Source organism: Triturus cristatus, chromosome 5_2 (genome assembly GCF_964204655.1).
Source record: "Triturus cristatus chromosome 5_2, aTriCri1.1, whole genome shotgun sequence".
Taxonomy (NCBI): domain Eukaryota; kingdom Metazoa; phylum Chordata; class Amphibia; order Caudata; family Salamandridae; genus Triturus; species Triturus cristatus.
This window is the reverse complement of record NC_140588.1, coordinates 1,110,080,400-1,110,098,713: the sequence shown is the minus strand read 5'-3', so window position 1 is coordinate 1,110,098,713 and position 18,314 is coordinate 1,110,080,400. Positions and strand designations below refer to the sequence as shown.

The 18,314-nt window shown below is 44.4% G+C and overlaps 1 long non-coding RNA gene across 1 annotated transcript in view; it reads left to right on the top strand.

Annotated features, from left to right (window-relative positions):
- The first annotated feature begins 1,327 nt into the window (after positions 1-1,327).
- Positions 1,328-18,314, top strand: part of LOC146829800 (uncharacterized) — a 57,849-nt gene continuing 40,862 nt past the window's right edge. Inside the window, exon 1 of the long non-coding RNA XR_014962300.1 lies at positions 1,328-1,849. This is a non-coding gene — a long non-coding RNA (uncharacterized LOC146829800). The remainder of the gene's footprint in view (positions 1,850-18,314) is intronic.

Sequence of the window (18,314 nt, the reverse complement as noted above, 5' to 3'; positions counted from 1 at the left end):
TAAAAGTTCAACAAACGCCTCTAATGCTCAACAGTTCTGGAAGAATGCTCCCTAAGAAAAATTTTAGCCAGAGATCTTACAGTCCAAAAATGACGTTCTGGTTCTTTTCTCGGGTTAAAGGCCTCACGATGTAGTTCGGGCCTCTTCATAAAACTTAAAATTAAATTACTTTGTTGACAAACTGTCTCAGTACTAAGGCTAAAAAGCCCGGCTCTAGTCGCGGAACATTTGTACCGGTAGAAAGAACCTCCATGTCACGATTTTGGCTCGTGGTACTGGAACTCTTGTCGTCACAACTCTAAGTCGTGAACACTTTTGGACAAAGGACACATTTTTCCTTTCTTTTCCTATCCCGGTACTGATTTTTATGACATCTGTTGTCTCCCGCTAGATAGGTTGGAACTTTAGTTCTCCATTTTACTCCCTTTTCCTTTGTCTTCGTCTCCTTACGGTGCTGGGACATCCTTTGTCCTCTCGCAGTTTCTGGTTTCGCCGGTCCTGGGACACCATTGTCCTCTCCCGGTCGTGGTCCAAGGCTCACTTCCTTAGTCCTTACTTTTCCCTGAAACAGGGTTAGGGTTGCAAGATCTTCCCTAAACAAAAATTAAATGGAAATTCCACTTTGCAAATTCAAATTTTCCACTTGCGTCTTCCAGTTTTTCATTTACTTTGCAATATTTCACTAGCGTCTTTCAATTCCCATTTACTTTGCAATTTTCCATTTGCATTTTAACTCTTTAAAATTACACAACTTCAATACTTTTGAAAGATGGCATGTTTTCTTATGACTTTAAGTCTATCTTTTTTTTTTCCCTTCTTCCATCTGCCCCACCTGCTTTTTCTTGGACTGCTGTGTACCTGTGCTAAAATTAAATGAATACACTCTCCACAAGTTGACGCTAATCGATGAAAGTACTCCTCTTTACGCCTCTTCGCTACTAAAAAAAAATATATATATATGCTATTGAACATATGTGCTATTGAACAGTCCCAGTTCCAGTTCTTAACATACAAGGTTTTAGATCTTTAACGCTGTTCTCACTTCTACTCTTACTGCAGTAGTTTTATTCCAGTTATTTCCAGATCAAAAGCGCAATTCAGCCATAGATTATTACTATTTCCAAGGATTATTTCCATGTCACACTCCTTCAGCCAAATCAATAGCAATCCATATTAAAGAAAGTCCCACAAAAATCCACCAGGTGGCAGCCTCGTAACTGTATTAATCCTTCAGATGGACACATCTGTGCTTAATATGCCGTTTTAACTTATGGCTAATTCAAAAACAATGTGACATAAATAGCTGATGCTCGAGAGAGTGACGACTATCACACCTGTGATCCATTAACATCGACTCATCAGTCACTTTGATTCATGGCTGGTCATTACGCTGGGAGGGCAAAAGAAAGAGTAGTGCAGCGTAGATTGTTGATGCCGTGTGAATAAACACTCTCACACCTGTAAACCTTTTAGAAAAACACACGCTTCTAAAAACCGAAGTGCCAGCGTTTCACATAACCCCAAAGTCCATAACACAGCCTGCGTTCACTCACCTCTTGACTTTCCGGTGAGTTTACCTTGAACCTTGGCAAGATACTACAAATTGCCTCGTACGTAGTGTCCCGCACATCCCATTACCGAGGGGACACCAAACAAAAGTCTCGAAGATGGCTTCCTGACGTTGCGTGTTGACGTGCACACGCTGGTAACACGGAAAGAATTCTTCAGCATTCCCTGACCGGATGACGCCCACATGGAATGCCCTCTCCGCCGACACCACAGGAGATTCGAAGACGCCATCATTGTGAGGATGGCAGCGACGTTGGAATAATCTCTCTGAGGCATAACGGTAAGGCGAAGACTGGGGCACACTTCACTCTTACCTTGCCCAGTCAGTGATCTCATTATCCATGACAGTTACCAAATGTGTTGAAAATATGTTTCACAGCTCGCCTCAGTCGCGCCCACGTTGACTTAAATAAATCAGTAAAATGCTTTGAAAACGCACTTTACACATGTCAGATTCAATCATACAAACAGTTTTAAGGCTTGCACCAACTTTTCTGACATATCACCTGCATCAACAATCGACGAGATGAGCTCTTGGCAGCGCTTAACAGAAAGGGTCCCTCATACCTGTCAAGTCGTGTTGGCACAGGATAGACAACAAATGGAGTAGTTTAGATGATTTCCTTTAGTTTCTTTTCTCTTTTTTCCGATTTTCAAGCGTTACTCAGGTTTTCAGTTTCTCAGGTTAGCAGTTTCTTTCACCTTTTTAGTTAAATAACTTGCGACAGATATCTTCTTGCCTTCAACGTTGTTAATTTAAATAACTTGCGACAAATTTTCTTCTTCTCTTGGTGATTCTGTCGGTTTCTTCGTATTTTGGTTGAAAGCTTGGTCCATACAGCAGGTTTCTTAAAGTTTTGCGGCATACCAGAGGTATCTTGTTTACTTTTACAGTTGCTTTCAGCCGCAGATGGATGACAAGGTGTCTTGGGTTCTTGATGCGAAGTGTTTCTCGTGCTGCGCTGTGCTTCTGCCTTGGTCTGGTCAGCCAAAACGTCGCCAAAATGTTGTAAGTGAATTAGGTAGGCATCAGGACACGTCTTCAGGTTGTAAGATAGATTTATTAAGATAGCACAGCAGAGATAAAGCACTTCGCTAGCTGACCAGACCATCAACTGCCAAGACTGGAACATTCACATACCAGATAGAACACTCACAGGTAGTGAGGGAGGTTGAGGAGACATAAACACAAAGAATGGACTACTGACCCCAAGTAGCCATAACCAAGCAAGCACATATATACAACAATGTCCCACTGCCTCTCTTTTGATCCGAGCGAAAATCTAGGTAGTGGAAGTGGTCCCTTTCAACCATTATCAAAAGGAAAAGGGGTTTCTTAGTGACACCTTCACATTTGCAAATGGATTCCTACCAGCTTTCAATTAGCTGTAAATAGCAAATGTTTTGTCAGAGTATTTCAGTCACAAGACATTTGTATGTAGCATTCCACTTTGTAGTCAAAATGCCCCTTGCTAAGCATTTTGGTGACTGGAAATAGACCGATTGTGTGAATTGGGCCATTTGCAACTCCACAAATGGTTTGTGCAAGTAGCCCTAAGTCAATCCTTATTAGTGATTAAATTAACACAACACTGTAAAGAAGACTGGTTATAAATTGTGTCAGCGTATCAAAGTTCTTAATTGCTTGGGTCCAAAGGGCATAACAGTTACATCCTCAGCCATGATGCTCACATGCTGAGGACATACTCATTAGGACCTGTCCCAGCCCAGGGGGGAAGTGCTGGAGATCCCCCTGTGGGCCTCCCATATACAAACTCCCACAATTGGAAATGAGGTAATATTTTACTAAGGAGATTGAGGGGAATGGTGGGTGTTAGGAGATTTGTTCTGGGGCAGTGATCCCACACAGAAATGTGAGGAAAATGTTATTTTATTAACTACATTTGAGGTTTGCAGGGGATTCTGGGTAGAACAACATTGGGGGATTCATGCTAGCAACACATCCCTTGACTCTGAGGGGTGTATAGTTTTCAGAAATGTCTGGATTTGGTATGTTTCTTTAGATGGTTACCGAGTCCGGGACCAAAAACACAGGTCGTTTTGTGATTTATCTTTTTGATGCCTCCACAATACGTTTTGGTCCCTTCCCTGGTGCGGGCACTTGGCTCACCCACACAAGTGAGGCCGAATTTTTATCGGGAGACATGTGGGAACAACTTCATTTTATTTACCTAAATTTGAGGTTTGCAGGAGATTCTGTGAAAGTAAACTTTGGGGGATCCACACTAGCCACACCTCCCTGGACTCACCCAGGTGTCTAGGTTTCAGAAATATCTGGGTTTGGTTGATTTCCCCATATTCCCACCAAGCCTGGGTCCAATAATGCTGGTGACCTTCTTGCAAAAAAGGGCCTTTGTGATAGCTAATTTTGATGTCTCCGCAATATGTTTTTGGCCGTTCACTGTCATGCACACTAGGCCTACCCACACAAGCAAGGTACTCTGTTTATCGGGTGACTTTGGGAAATGCAGGGAGCATGGAAGTTTCTGGCTACCTGCAGTTTCAAGAACTTTATATCACAGAAATGAAGAAAAAAATGTTGTTGTTTTTTTTACGAAATTCCAGGATTGTAAGGGATTTTTGGGTAACAAAACCAGTGAAAGCCACACAAGTCACCCTATCGTGGATTTCCCTGGGTGTCTAGTTTTTAAACATGTTCAGATTTACTAGGTTTAACTTTATGCCAGCTAAGCTTAGGGCCCAAAATAAACAGCATGGCAAACTGTAAAAAGAAAGGTACATTATTCAGTGGAAAAATGTGATGTGTCCATGTTGTGATTTGAGACGCTTACTGTGGCAGGCACTGGGGAAACCTACTGAAGTAAGGTATTATTTTTATCAGGAAACTTGGGGGAACGCTGGGTGGGTGAAAGTTTGCAGATCCACACAGATTACCTAACTTTCCATCACAGAAATGTGAGGAAAATGTGTTTTTGACAACTTTTAAGGTTTCCAAGTGATTCAGGGTAACATAACTTGGCGAGAGCCACACAAGTCACCCCATCCTGGATTTCCTTGGTGTCTAGTTTTCAAAATGTACAGATTTTCTAGGTTTCCCTTAATGCTGGCTGAGCTACTGCCCCAAATCCTCAGCTAGGCACATTTGAAAAAAAGGGTCAGTTTTCGGTAGAAAAATATGATGTGTCCACATTGCATTTTGGCCCATTTACTTTTGTGGGCACCAGGCCTACCCACATAAGTGAGGTACCTTTTTTGTGGAGTTTAAATTGAATACCGAATAGTTGAAAAAGTGTTGTTACCAATTGTCATTCTATGCATTTCTGCTTTTCAAATATAAGACAGTGTTTAAAAAAAAAGTAATTTTGAAAAATGTCCTCTAATTAACATGCTACTATGGATACCCACAAATCCAGAGATGTGCAAACTCTGTATCTTGTTTCCATTTTGGAAATACATAGGTTTCCTTGATACCTATTTTTCACTCTTTATAATTTACTCAAAATAATTGCTGTACACCTGATGCACAAGAATATAACATGGCAAGATGCAGCTAAGTTATTGTCTCTAGGTTCCTCGGGTTCTTGGTGTACCTATAAGCCTCACATATCCCCGCAACCAGAAGGGTCCCGCAGACATACCATAATATTGCTTTCAAAGGTGAAAATGTAGGCACAAATGGCTCTTTGTTTCAACTCAATTTCAATATTTAATTTATTTCAACTTTTTTTTTCTATAGGAAAACCTTAAATGATCTACACAAGTGACACCTTGCTGAGTTCAGAATTGTGTCTACCTTTTAGATTTGTATAGCTTTCCAGTATCAATTATTGGTTTCACACTCATATCTACCACTAACTGGAAGAAGGTTGCAAGCACAGAAAATAGAATATGTCCCAGTTAAATGTCAAAACTGTGTAGAAAATGTTGGTTTTGTGATAAAAGTCTGCCTGTTCCTGAAAGCTTGGAAGATGTTTACTTTAGCACCAGCACCCTTTGCTGATACCATTTGCAGAACAAAACAACAGACTCTTCTGCAGCATTTTTTTCCCAATTTTGCCATATAAACAAAATGTAGCTGTATTTCAGCTAATTTCCCGGTCCTCTCCTGGAGAATATGTGAACACTGGGTACCTTCAGAATTCTCAGGATGTTGGAAAACAAGGGTGTAAATTTGGCATGAATACCTTATGTAAACTAAACATTATGGGGGCCTGAGTGCAAACTACCCTAAATAACCATAAAACTAACATGGTACAAAAGTACATCATGAAGAAAGATTGTTGCACAGATTTGGTCTCTCACTCGCATGAGGTTAGCGTGTGACAGAATTGTCCCACTCCTGCATACAAAATAGCAGCTGAGTCATTATGCACGCTACTCAATCCCAATCCCATCCAAAGGAAAGATGTCAAACATCATCAGTTAATATTAGGAAATACCATGGTAGTGGAAAGGGAATATTGAGACCTAAAGAAGTTTTTAACAGCAAGAGTATTAGGCTCAGGTCTCAGTTGGGTCCATCACCTATAAGGGGTCCAAGGAGTACTAAACAATCTGCCTAGATACTCCCAAGGTAGAAAGACTCTCAAAGAGATCGTCTTTGGGGTTAAAATGTAGGAACCGGACCGCAACAGTCCCAGCACAGTGGTGGAAAAAGCACTATTTAATTTCAATGTATGCTTGACTGCTTCACAGAAACTGAATCTTTAAAGCAACATCCAAATAAAATGCATCACTACTGGATAAGTGAAGGAAACACCAGCGTCCTCTGGCTGGACCCCCAAGATTTGTGAACCGGTCAGGGAGAAAATTACGGACAAGGAATAATTTGTTTTTGTGCCTATTCAGGCTGTTAAAGGTACCAGAACTCTTCTTCTACCACCTCTTGCTGATTGCAAAAACAAGAGATTTGTGTCAATAGATATCATAAAACCACATCATATGCCGGCTTTACAAAGTAGGCCATGTGGGATCCTGAGTAGTTACCTGTCTCTACTCACTACATACAGGAAGTCCCATTGAAGTTTTTACTTCCCAGTTGGGAATATCAAAAAATGAAGTATCTCTTCTACCTGCTACATCTGCAACAACTATACAAACAACTTGTAAGGAAACACAGATTTCTATTTGGAAACCCAACTCTTAGGCATCTGCATATATGCGTTAGTTTCCTTGCGCCAGTGCCAAATGTCCTTGCGCTACCATGGATGCTCTGTATTTATAATACAGTGCTCCATGGCACAAGGAGTAACAGGTGTGTCAGAAATTCTGACGCATCTGTTGGCACAAAAGTGATGCAATGCTGGAGTTCCTCATGAAAGTGAAGCAACTCCAGCAATGTGCCACAACAGACGGGTGAGTCCCATTCAAAAAGCTGTGCGTCATTCCTTATGCCTGATCTGAGCAGGTGTCGGGATTTTGAAGCAGTGAAGGTTGTGAGCGATGCAGTGAAACCTTGTAGATTTCACTGAGTCAGTTCTACATGGTGTTTTGCATGGGAAAGCCCACCCTGCATACATTATACCTGAGGCAGGTATAATGTGATGCAGGGCTTTACAATGTGATGTATCTCCCTAAATTGGCCGCATTTTTATGCCATTGCTGCGTCACACAAGTGATGCAACAGCGGCACAAAAGTGTCACAAGGGGCTTGAAAATCTGCCCCTTAATATCCAGCATGTTACTCTTCAGAATATGTATCATGTGTGGCTCAGATTCTGCAAGATATTGATTTTCACTAATAGAACTCCTCTAGAGTTAGAAAACAAACTAGCTGTGCTTTACAGGTATACACATTCATAGGAGCCTATCTCTCTGTGAGAAAGCATTTTCTTTTTTTTAATAACTTTATTATTATTTTTATACAATTTAATAACAATACTACTGACAGGTGGGATAAGAAGTCATCAATACAAGGTGTATGATCAACCTTAGGCATGGAGGTACTGCATTGATTGGCGAATCCCGCAGCAGGGTTGATCAAAAGAAATCGTTCATGAATATCAGCAGTGACAAACCGACCAATACATCGGACCATTCTGCCAAAAGGTCTGTTTGCAAACACAGGGCGGGAAAGCAATTCTTATGAGCCAGAACCAGCCTTCGCATGAGATAGTGTAAGGGCTCGCTGTTCCTATCTAAATCGATCTTGTAGTACTTTAGCCATGGGGACCAAATTTTCCTAAATTTATGTGGGCAGCTCCTCTCCTTATAAACCACTTTTTCCGCAGTCATGTATAAATCCATATTGGATTTCCATTCTGTAAGTGTAGGAAGGTGTTGTGCACCCCAGTACCTGGCTATGTACTGTTTCGCCACCACCAACCCCAGATTAACGAGTAAGAGCCTATATCGTGGAAGATAGACATCAGTGGGAATACCCAATAGCAGGAATTTCACATCCATCTCAATTGTTGCCCCAAGTATTTTATTTTGTTCACCCACTATTTTATGCCAGTAGGGCTGGATGTGGGCGAATTCCCAATGGGTGTGAATGTATGTACCATGTTCCTTGTGGCATCTGAGGCATGCAGGGTCCTCCACCCTTCCCATCCTGTGCAATTGTTCCCTATCATAATAGACCCTATGAAGGATCTTATATTAGATGAGCCTCAATCTTAATCTGATCGCCACCTCACATGAATGTATGAGGGCCACCTCCCAGTCTATATCCGCAAGGGGTCCTGTGGTGAATTCCCACTTCGCACAAATTGGGCCGAGATTATCTGGCATATTCTTGAGCTGTGTTTTGCATGTCAGCGAAATTGCCTCCATCTGGATCTCCTCCTGAAGGAGTCTGCCCTCAAGGGGAGCGTATTCTGGCAGCGCCCCGTTGTCCAACCCCTCCGCTCGCCACGCATGACGAAGCCTAAGGTACGCATAGGCTTGGAAATTATGCATTTGGTATTTGGATTGAAGGAATGAGAAGGAGGCCAGGGAGCCTCGCTCCAGGAGGTCTCCTATTTTGGAAATGCCAATGAGGTCCCATTGTTTGAAACCCTTCGGCTTTCAGATCTCACGCAGATGAGCTCCCTCCCATAATGAGGTCTCCCGTATAGGTTTCCCTTCCCATCTTATCAACTTCCCAGCAAGTTTCCAGGCCTCTATCACCCAATGGGTAGCGGGAAGGAGTCGCGCCGTGCCCGCACAACCATATAGGTAGTGTAGGTGGGAGCGTTTATGGAATTAAAGCAGTTCCAGTCGATATGCCGGATGATCTCTTGGTGCATGAACCCACTCATTAATAATGATAAGGTGAGCCGCTATGTCGTAGGCTCCGAGATCTGGCACGGCTTCCGTTGCAGGGTCCGCAGAGCTATTTGTGGGTGAGCTCCATCCCAGAGGAGGTGGCGCAACTCACTATCAAGAGAAGCAAAAATCGTATCAGGTAGTTTGTAATAAGTGTTCTGAAGAAAATAAAGGAGCTGAGGGAGAGTCACCATTTTATACATGGCGGCTCTGCCCATGACAGTGAGAGGTAATTTCCTCCATCGTTTCCCATCTGCTTGAAAAGTCAGCAACACCCGTCGTATATTGCGTTCCACGAGAAGGACGGTATCCGTGGTAATATATAGGCCCAAATAAAGAAAGCCCTCCTCGGCCAGCCGTAGGCAGCTGGTATAAGTGTAAGATGCGGGACCTCCGCTTACTGGCTAGAGGGTGGACTTAGTCCAGTTAATCTTGTAGCCAGTGTAGCTGCCATATTCCCCGAAGATGTGGAGAAGACGGGGCAGTGTGTCAGCAGGCCGCGTGACATAGAGCAGAATATCGTCTGCATATAACTATATGCGTTCCTTCTCCAGCGAACCGGGAGCACCAAGGAAGCCCCCTAGGTCAGGTCGGGAATGAACCACACATGCTAGGGGTTCCAGTATGATGGCAAATAATAAAGGAGAGAGGGGCAGCTTTGTCTGGTGCTGCGTTGTATTGGCCAACTGGCAGAGAGAGTGCCATTGACCCGTACTCGTGCCTTAGGTGCATTATACAATAATGCCAGCCACCCTAGAAAACCCGGGCCGAAGCCCATTGCTTCCAGAGTATGCCACATGAAGGGCCAGTGGATCGTGTCAAACGCTTTCTCTGCATCAAGCGAGAGAAGCAAATGGGGAGTGTCACAACCCCTTACTGTATCCATCCAATTAGCTAGACGGCGCAAATTGAGACAGGTGGCACGTTTGGGCATAAAGCCAGATTGGTCTTGGTGCACCAATAAAAGAATCACGCTTAGCAGGTGACTTGCAAGAATCGTGGCCAAGATTTTAGATTCAATATTAAGGAGGCCGCTAGGACCCGGAGTCTTGCCTGCTTTCTGATGACCTATGGCCTCAATAACCTCCGCCAGTGTCAGGTCACCTTCTAGGCTATCTCGTTCGTTGGGTGTAAGGGCAGGCATGTCAATATTCTGAAGGTAATGGCGTATCTGGGAGTCCTCCGAATGAATGTGGGCTCCATAAAGAGCCCTGTAGTGGCACTCAAAAGCGACCGCAACATCTTCCAGAGCAGTATAAATAGACTCCTGGTCCCTTATCGACTCTACCCACCGTGACTCAATTTCCTTCTGCCCCAGCCACGCCTGCAGTTTCCCTGCCCGATCTCCCATTTCATACAGGTGATGTTGGGTTGCTAGCTGGCATGTTTTAACCTCATTAGTCGCAAGCGCTAAGTATTCGCGCCTGGTTATTTCAAGCTGGCGCAAATCCTCTCAGTCATTGCGGTCTGACTTTTCTCTTCCAAGTTCAGGAGGGCATATTCTAGCTCTTCAAGCTCTTGAATTGCATGTTTCGTCTTGTGTGCCAGTATATTTTGAGCCCTTTCACGCAATAAAGCCTTATAGGCCTCCCACAGAGTAACGGCAGACGGGACAGGACCTTCGTTTTCAATTAAATATAGCTGGGAGTCAACACGGAGCTCTTCAGCCACAGTGTCGTCTCGTAGTTCCCATGCATTAATCCTCCATTGCAGAAACCTTCGTCCACCTCCACCACCTATTTTCGTGAGCAAGAGGGAGTGGTCCAAAGTCCCCCTAGCCAGGTAGTCAATGCTGGTCACCCATTGCATCTCCCCCGCCAGAGCGAGAAGGTAGTCCAGGCGGGAGAACACCCTATGGGCTCCTGAAAAATAAAAGTATGTCCACCGGAGCGGGTGGTGGCGTCACCACAGGTCAGATAGACCCAGTGACTCTAGAAAAACAGCCAAAGGTGTGATATCCGGGGTGCCCTTTCGGGCTAAGGAGCGATCCAGGAGGGGATTCACTACATCGTTGAAGTCTCCTCCAAGGATGTGTATGGCGGGGCCGGAGTGCAAGAGGAGGCCAGTCAATTTGTCGAAAGTGCGTTGTTGGAGGCGAGGCGGTGCATAGATACTAGCTAGAAAATAAGTCCTATGGTTCCAAACCCCCCTGACCGCAGCATACGTTCCATCAGTGTCCACCCATGTCTGCGTAACATGAAAAGGTGGGGACTTCCTGACAAGGATCGCCACCCCATGGGAGCCATGGGTAAGTCCTGCGTGTGCCAGAGTAGTGTAACACCCCCATCCCAGAAAGGAGCATGTAGTACCCAAAAGGTGCGTATCCTGTAGGAATACTATATCAGGAGTATGTCTTTTGAGATATTTGGTTACCAATCCCCGTTTCACCTTGTTACCCAAACCATTGACATTCCATGTCATTACTGTATATTCATCTTCCGGCATGGTAGTACGATAGCAAAATCTGTCCTAGTGTCTGCGTTAAAATAGAAATACTCCCCCCTCCTACCTCCCCCACTCTGCACATCAGTGTGAGCACTTGGTTTAATCAGACAAACTCCTTTCCCATCAAATAATCTCCAAAGTACATGCAAAACAAGAAAACAGCCCCCACCCTACTCTCTTCTGACGTTCTCCCCATCCCCCCATTCATCAACATGACTACTTTGGAGCGAATCATCCATTAAGAGGTCTGTTATCCCACCGCCCCTCCCTCCCTCCCAATTAACTACCCAATATAAAAAAAACCTACACAAAAACACGTCAATCACTTTCCCAGTGTAATGGTAAACCAGTGGAAAACCATTGGAGCTCAGGAAAGTCTTACTGTCCAGCAGCGGCCAGCAGGCCCCACTTCTCAAGTCTTTTCGCCTTCCACAGGAGGGTTTCTGGGCTGGTCATCTGGAACCCGGGGGGTTTGATCCGCAGCCTCCAGTCCCAGGATACTGTTCAGGAGTGGATGGGCACTGGGTGTCCCATCAGAGTCATCTCCCTCAGACAAGTCGGTGTGGCCCATATCCTCCAGGCCCTGCAAAGGATCAGCTGACTTTGAGCGACGCGTCTCTTCCCCAGAATCCGATACGAGAGTGTCCGTGCCTCCGGGACGCAGCGTCCTGCCCGGTGTTGCCCCAGCTGATGATTGGGCCGCAGATCCCGTCTCCGACGCCTGTCCCCGAGCCTGTCTTAGGGCCGTATCTGTCGTTTGAGTGGGGACGTGGCGGAGCCTTACAGCGGCGACCTTCGTAGTTGCGGTCGTTCCTCCACCCAGGACCATGCCTCCTCCGGAGTTTGGAAAAACAGCGTATTATTCTGGAAAATGACCTTCAGTTTAGCTGGACACAGCAACATATATTGGATCCCCATGGCACGCAGTTTGATTTTAACTTGATCAAAAGTCCATCTCTGCTTCTGCACATCGCAAGAATAATACGGAAATACCAACACTTTAGTATTCTCGTAGCGGATCTCTCCTTTCTTCTGGATTTCTCTGAGTATTAAGTCTCGATCGTGAACGTTCAGAAAGCGCGCTATTAGAGGTCATGGAGGGGCCCCCGGCGGTGGAGCAAAGCCGGGCATCCTGTGCGCTCGTTCTATTATGAAACAGGTCGAGAATGGCGTCTGGGGCAGCAGGTCTTTCAGGAAGGTCAGAAGGAATTGTTCTGGAAAACTTTGTTCCACTTTTTCAGGAAATCCAACAAATCGAAGATTGTTCTGCCTGGCCCGGTTTTCTGCATCATCTGCTCTCCATGCCACCTCTGCCACAGACGAGAGAAGGCCCACAACATCTTTTCGCGTGACTTGGGAAGTATCTTCCAACTCTGAGATGCGGTGTTCTGCCTCGGTCACCCTGTCCGAGACCTTGCGGAGATTGTGCCGCAGAAGTGTCACTTCAGAGTGGACTTCCACTATTCTCTCCTCCAAGCTCCCCCTGGATTCCTGGATAGCCTGAAGAATGGACGCCGTATCCGGGAGGGGGGAAGGTCCACTCTCCGCACCCTGCTCAGCTGGGAGCATTTTGGTGAAACGATCCAGTTTACCCTGCCGGGACGGACGAGGTTCTTTATGTTTTTCCTTGTCCTTTGGCATGGTGGGCAGACACAAGGAAGGACAGTTACACGGGCACCAACAAGGATCACTGGGCTGTCCTCTATGGCACGGGTGGTGTGTCAACTGACTTAGGGTATTGCAGTGGAGACCACAGCCCGGTGGCCGCCGAGGTTCTCCTGACAGTGTAGGGATGCAGCCAGACCCCAATGGGAGCAAACCAGCCACGCACTCTCACTCACGACACCATCCTATGCTCACAGGGAGGGCTCCGCAGTCAGGGGATCCAAACCTCCGCATATGCTGTCAACCAGGCGGCAGTCAACAGAGAAGTCTACGGGGGATAGGTGACCCACAGCATGTCACAGAAAGCAGGGCTAATATGAGCTGGCAGCACCCGTCAAGGCCTCCTCATTGAACATGCTAAATCTGAGATAGCGGTGTCCCTCCCAGATAGTTCCATCCCTGGTTCCAAAGCGCCGCCGCTCGGCTGGCCTCCAGGACCCTCAAGGATCTGATCGGGGTGACTCACTCCCGGGGGATGGCGCGCCCACCCTCGTGGCCATGTAGTCAATCCGCACTTTGTCTGCAGAGTGTCCCCTAGTCTGTCTTCAAGGACAGGACGGCTCACCCATGGTATTTTGGAAAGCGCAGCTTAGTGCTTACATTGTTGATATGGTAGTCCAAACAGGCGGGGTGAGGCACACAGATAGCTCTATAGTTCAAGGTGTCGCACACGGAGATTCACCACCTCCATGCGGGTGCAGACATCACATGCTGTCAGAGCAAGGGGGGGAGAGCGGGCGAACCTTACTGCTAACTCCAGAGTCACCTCCCAAGTGGGATATATGCCGGGCAGTCGCCGCGTGGGTCAGGGGAGGCATGAGAGGTCATCTTTTATACAGGGCAGGCCACCCCAGGGGGAGTGATGAGTGACCGGCCGCCTCCACACTAGTCAGGGCCTTACGAAGGAGTCCAATGCTGTCTGCCACTTTGGTACTGACACCACCCCCGCGATGTATGGCGTTTCCTCACTTGCAAGCCTCACTGCTGCAGCGACATCCTGGGTGGTCGTTTCGACACGTCGTCCGTCTCGGGGAAGGCCTCACTCATGGTGGGGATCGAAGCCGCAGGCTGGCGGATCAGCCTCAAGCGGCACCATGACCACTCAGCGCCACCTCGGGGCCGGGTTCACCTCAATACATCGGCGCCGCCATCTTGGAAGCGGCCGCTTCCCAGTCCCGGGCGCCAGAAACCACCCAGATCTCAGGCAGGGTGTTAAGTAATAAACAGGTACTCGAGATGGATAATCTTGAAAGAAGATTTAATTCCAGCAGAGAAGTACAGGAAGCACCAGCGGTTACAAGTCTTCAAGATCCGGCTGGCTCCTCTCAACTGACCACTCTTGATTCTTGGGAACGATCAGGTGTTCTAATACAGAACACCCTGATCGTGCCAAGAACCAAGAGTTCATAACACAACAACATACTAGCTCGTGCCTGCAAGCACGAGTGAGAAACATATAACACATCTTCCTCCCTTAAATAAATAAAACAAAAAAAAAATCACAAAAAAAACTAAAACTCTAATAAGTAATCTTGTTTTTGATAAAGGAAACAAAATCAGACATCCAACCAGGTTTCCTTGTTTGGCGTTTTTTTGATTGAAATATACACTTTTATCGCCTTTTAAAACAGCAATTCTGCTTAAGTTCCAAACCTTATTGTTAGTGAGTCTGACTGAATTTTTAAGTACTTCTTTTATTTCAAAAGGACCCATAAATTGACTTTCCCCTTTCTTGACTTTCCATGTTTTTTTTTACTTTAACCAACATGCCTACGCTGACAATAGGATCATGTGGAGAACCTTTTTCCTTATCAAATCGTTCTTTATTGACAGCACGATTTAAGATGAGATTTTCTTTTACTGAATCCAAATTTAAGTCTGATTTGGTAGAAGGAGCTAACCAAGCAGGGCTACATTTAGTCCTTGGAAGTCTACCTCCCATAATCTCAAATGGAGAATAACCAGTCATAGCATTGGTGGATGTTCTATACATCCATACAGTTTTAAAAATGTGTAGCTCCCACTTATCACTATCAATTCCCGTGGCTTGAATTGCACTTTTAAGAACCCTTTTGAATCTTTCTATTACACCATTACCACTTGGATTGTATAAAGAAGTGGTACAATGAATTATTCCTACTCTTTTGAAATATGCCTTTGCCTTGTTAGAAAGAAACTGAACACCATTTCTTTGAAAGTTTCATCCAAAAAAGAAAGAACCGAATCAGTGTCTACCCTATCTACAATTTTAATTACTGGCCATTTAGAAAAAACATCAATGGTAGCAAGAACATATTTATGATTAGGACCAACAGGACCCATTATATCCATGGCAATAGTGTGCCACGGAAAATCCGGAATAGAATGATCACTGAGATTAGGCTCGAGAGTAACTAATGTTTTATCAGCATTGGCACACATAATGCAATTCCTAACAATACGTTCTATGAACATGTCCATGCCAGGCCACCAAAAATTCTTTTTAACCCTTTGTTTTGTTCTAACAATGCCACAGTGACCCTCATGACCATGTGAAACGATTTCACGTCGTAACTTACTTGGAGGAATGGCACGATCATTTCTTTTGAGAATACCATCAATGACCAAAAGTTCATCTCTAATTTCCCAAAAACTCCTCAGTTCGACACTGATGTCCTTTTTGCTGGGCCACCCTTCCAAAATGTGCTTCTCCACATCTTTTAAAACTAGATCATTGTTAAACTCTTTAAACTAAACATCACGATCAATAGGTACAGAATCCTCATCATGAACTAAAGCAATATGGAAATCATCCCACTCATTGTGGGTACTTTCCTTGAGCGGTAAAGACATCCGAGACAAAAAATCAGCAGTAACATTTTCATTACCAGGCACATAAACAATATTATAAATGAAATCCTGGAGACGCATAGACATACGTGATATACGTGCAGAGGCTTTCAACATGCCTTCAGTGGTTAACAGACGTACTAAAGGTTTGTGGTCACTTCTAATTAAACACTCCTTCCCCCACACAAACACTCTGAAGTGTTCAAGTGCCCAAACGCACGCCAAAGTTTCCCTCTCTATGGTTGAGTACTTTTCTTCTGCAGGAGTGAGTGACCTAGACGCATAAGAAACTATGCATTCCTTACCAGAATCTGATCTTTGTGCCAGAACTGCTCCTAAACCTCTTGAGCTAGCGTCTGTGGTAATAATGCAAAATAGTGACGGATCAAAACTTGAAAGAGCAGTGGCCGAACAAATTGCTTTTTTAACATCCACAAATTCTGCTTAACACTCCTTAGACCACAAAAACTTGTTCTTGTTCTTAATCAGTTGTCTAATGTTGTGTACGACATGAAAAATTCGGTACATATTTTCAGTAAAACTCAGTAAGACCCAAAAAGGACCTAACATCATCTTTGGATTTGGGATGAGGAGCAGATTGAATTGCCTCAACTAAATCATTTTTTGGTTTGATCCCTTCTTCACTTAACTCGTGACCTAGATAAGTCACCGACTTCACACCAAATTTACATTTTGAATGTTTTAAAGTCAAACCATGATCCGAAAGCACTTTAAGTACCTTCTCAAGTGCCGCTAAAAGAACCTGAGCACTGCTTCCAAAAATAAGAATATCATCCTGGAAACAAATGGCATTATCACAATTTTTAAAAATATCTTGCATTACCCGTTGGAAAATGGCCGCAGCGGAAGCTAAACCGAAAGGCATTCTGTTGTACCTGAAACATCCAAAAGGGGTAATGAAAGCAGTGTAATCCTTGCTATCCTCATGTAATTCAATTTGGTGATAGGCAGCGGATAGATCGATGGTAGAAAATATTTTTGCCTTTCTAACGGAGGTTAACATTTCTGAGATGCGAGGTAGAGGAAACTGGTCAATGACAATGTTGTTATTAAGATGGCGGAAGTCAATGCATAACCTAATTTTCCCATTGGCAAGTTTAGCAACGACCATGGGTGAAACCCACTCTGAAGATTCAAACTTTTCAATAATTCCATCTTTAACTAGAGAGTCAAGGTCCCTTTTAACTTCTTTGCGTACAGCTAAGGGAATATTACGTGCTTTGTGAATTTTTGGACACAAATCTTTTTTAAGCATAATTTCATGTTTAACACCAATTAATTTACCAATGTCAGTCCTAAAAGCCTTGGGGAATTTATGAAGTAACAGATCACTGAGACCGTTAGACTCATCAATAACCATAACAGGATTGGGGCTGTTTGGGTTGAGAATAATGTCTAATTTACCCTGATCATACCAGCTCAGGACAGACGGTCCTTTTTTGGACACATAAAGCTTAGCAGTGCTCTCACGATTCTTCAATCTGAAAACTAGGGTTCTGTATCCTAAGATGTCAATTCTCTCACCTGAATAACCCTCAGGACTTATATCTGGAGAGTCCAAAGCGTTACCTAACCTAGGTACAAATTGTGAATTCCAAATCATCTCATTCACGATGGAATATGGTGAACCTGAATCCGTGTACATTTTAGTATTAACTCCACCGATAATCATGTCACATACAGGCTTCTTTTTAATGACAGAACTGTCTATGTTCAGAATAGAAGGTTCAGAATCCCTAATATTTAGAACATATGAACTTGCATCATCACGACTAGAGTTAGGTTCTTCATCTTCACTGTCACCAGTTTGACCTATACACTTAACCTTGTTGTTAACATTTTTTCTGTTACAGGCTTTTGCGAAATGACCAACGACACCACAATTAGAACATTTCTGCTTAATGGCTAGGCAAAATTTATAGTTGGCCAGATGAGTCTTACTCGTACACCTAAAACATCTCAAATTGTCTTTCTGATCCTCTCTCTTCCCTGTATAGGAACTAATGGACTTCTTTTTCTTCAAATCCTGTAACTTACTATTTGAGTTAATTTTAGCAACAACATCACTATTATTACTATTAGATTCACCTTTGACTTGTTTTGCACTTCTACAAGACATTTCAGATTTCCTTACAATGGCTAGGATGTTTTCAAGGTCAGAATCACCATTGACCCATAACCTTTCTTGAATAGTGGAATTATTTGAATGCATTACTACTAGGGGTGGGCGGAATTTGCGAAAGGGACTTTTGCAAATTATCGCGAAAATGTTACAAATCTCCTATGTCTAGGTCAGATAGACCCAGTGACTCTAGAAAAACAGCCAAAGGTGTGATATCCGGGGTGCCCTTTCGGGCTAAGGAGCGATCCAGGAGGGGATTCACTACATCGTTGAAGTCTCCTCCAAGGATGTGTATGGCGGGGCCGGAGTGCAAGAGGAGGCCAGTCAATTTGTCGAACGTGCGTTGTTGGAGGCGAGGCGGTGCATAGATACTAGCTAGAAAATAAGTCCTATGGTTCCAAACCCCCTGACTGCAGCATATGTTCCATCAGTG